General features: G+C 42.1%; 1 long non-coding RNA gene across 1 annotated transcript; it reads right to left on the bottom strand.

Annotated features, from left to right (window-relative positions):
• Nucleotides 1-299: 299 nt before the first annotated feature.
• LOC124121547 lies at nt 300-2,193 on the bottom strand. The gene is made up of 3 exons (XR_006859048.2): nt 2,057-2,193; nt 1,804-1,960; nt 300-435 (listed from the first exon to the last, which is right to left on the bottom strand). It is a non-coding gene; the product is annotated as an uncharacterized LOC124121547 (long non-coding RNA).
• Between the last annotated feature and the right edge of the window lie 280 nt (nt 2,194-2,473).

Raw genomic sequence — 2,473 nt, 5'->3', positions numbered from 1 at the left:
AGTTCGTTATAAGCGTGTTCGTTATAACCGTAGTTTACTGTATACCGCATACATGTACCTTTTTGAGCGAGTCATTTGGTATCGCGGTTCTCTTACATACGTTTTATTTACATATAAAACCGTGCATGACACTATATGTTGTTTACTGTAATCGTGTGCCGCATTTTGTAGTTTGGAAGAAAATACAAAGATAATAATACAAAGGAAATTTCACGTGTAGATGACAATGGCAATTTATTGAATGGCATACATACTTTTTTCCGAATGATCCGAAACTCCCAAAGGAACTGAGTCCGGATTTGGAGAAACTTGAGGGAAAGAAACTCTTGAACTTGCTTGAGCCACTGCCGCTGCTGCTGCTGCTGTGACGGTGGTGACTGTGTCGGTGATGTCGGTGATGACAACAGCCGTCGGCATATGCAGCTGACGCCAAAACTGGTGAGGCAAATGAAGATGTGGGAGTATCAAGAAATACAAACATCAAATACAATACAGTAGTGGCAGAAATAGCAAGAAAAAGATTGTTCTCTCACAAATGAAGGTTGTAATCTTAAGATTGGAATTTACTTTTTTCTAGAAAGATCTCACCCACCTAACTATAGTTTATAGCAATTGATCGGAATATTTTGAAGTAGGAAAATAGGTTTGGACTGTGTAATACGTTTTTATGTCCTGTTAGAAATTTTGGAAACAAGCCATGATGTATGTACTCGTAGATAGCCTTTGACTCATCTAACTTGAATTAATAAAAAAATATATATATTAACGTAAATCAATGACATTATCTTTTCTCTCTTCTTTTAGCATAAAGTAATCCCGTTGTAGGGCCATGTAATCGTTAAGCAATGTTATTTAAGAACCGAGTTTCACGTTGTTTGAGTTCATTGGATTTTGAACCTTACAGACTGAGTGAGTGAGTGAGTGAGTTGGGTTTAACGCCGCTTTTAACAGTATTCCAGTTATATCGCGGCGTGTCAGCTTAATGTGGGAGAAAGCCCGAAGTGATGCAGGTCTCAGACGTTTACCACTTCGGTGAAACCCACGAGCAAACCTAGAAACATAATCGGGGCAAACCGGGATTCGAACCCACAATCATAGGTTTCTGGCGTGCCAAAGGGACGCAACTCTGCAGTGCGAATCGCGGCGCCTTAGACGACTGGGCCACCCGTGCCCCCTACAGACTGAGGATCAAACCGCGTGAACGTCGGAGCTTTGCGACATTCATCTTGAAGAGGGCCGTCAGTGTTACGCCATTTAAGAATACGGTCTGTTGAAAAACGTATAAACGTCGAAATGTATCGTTGCTATGCTTCTGAAGTTAGTTTCGCGGCCATGTGCCGGCCTCTTGTCCAATTGAAAAGCCCAATATCGTGTATAAGCAACATTAAGTTGGAATGCAAGAAACAAAAAGTTTGCTTGTACGCCGTCGTGATATAGTTTGACTCCCTATTCATTACGAGTGAGTGAGTGAGTGAGTGAGTGAGTGAGTGAGTAGGTTGGGTTTAACGCCGCTTTTAACAGTATTCCAGTTATATCGCGGTGTGTCAGCTTAATGTGGGAGGAAAGCCCGAAGTGATGCAGGTCTGAGACGTTTACCACTTCGGTGAAACCCACGAGAACGGGTATGGTGCTGACAAACCTAGAAACATAATCGGGGCGAACCGGGATTCGAACCCACAATCATAGGTTTCTGGCGTGCCCAGGGGACGCAACTCTGCAGTGCGAATCGCGGCGCCTTAGACGACTGGGCCACTCGTGCGCCCTGATCACTACGACAAGCACATTCAAGATCTATATACTTACAAAGTAAGGCAGAGACAAGGACTTTGACAAGGGGCCTCATAGTAGAACAAATCAGGATGACGGTGTTCTAGATCGAGTGCTATGTGCTGTCACTGCAATATGGGATACCTCAGACCAACCACACTTATATATAGCTCCACATCTCCCTGGTCTGAAACTGAAACTTAAAATCTTAGAATACAGTTAATCCTATTTCCGCGACCTATTGCTTTGATCAGCTGATCGGAACAGGTGACACAGTGTATCCTCCCACCTTGTATTTCGACTGATCAAAGACGGGAGCGAGACCATCTCACAGCGGGGAAGCTGTGTATCCGTGTGTCCCGTGAACGACGCTTTGTTTACTTTACACGTTGAGATCGTCTTCCGAATCAAGCATCGTATTTAAACCCTCTTGAACAAAAAAGGTGGGTTTTTTTCGGTCACGGTGGTTTTTCGTTGACTACGGTGGCCCATAAGGGACATGGAGTCTGTTTTTTAATATTTTGATATTTCACTTACTGTTAACAATTTAACCAATTAACACCATTTATCATACAAATATGTGATAAATCATGTATAAAGTAGATATTGAATCGCTGAAAAGTGAAACGAAAACTAAAATGAAAATGTCAAAAACAATAACGAAAAGGTCAAAAACTAAAATGAAAAAGTCAAAAACAAAAGCGAA

The sequence above is a fragment of the Haliotis rufescens genome, unplaced genomic scaffold, assembly GCF_023055435.1.
Source record: "Haliotis rufescens isolate VD_foot unplaced genomic scaffold, xgHalRufe1.0.p SCAF_13, whole genome shotgun sequence".
Classification (NCBI taxonomy): Eukaryota; Metazoa; Mollusca; class Gastropoda; order Lepetellida; family Haliotidae; genus Haliotis; species Haliotis rufescens.
Note: the sequence above shows the minus strand (reverse complement) of the source record. Positions and strands in the feature narration are given on the sequence as shown.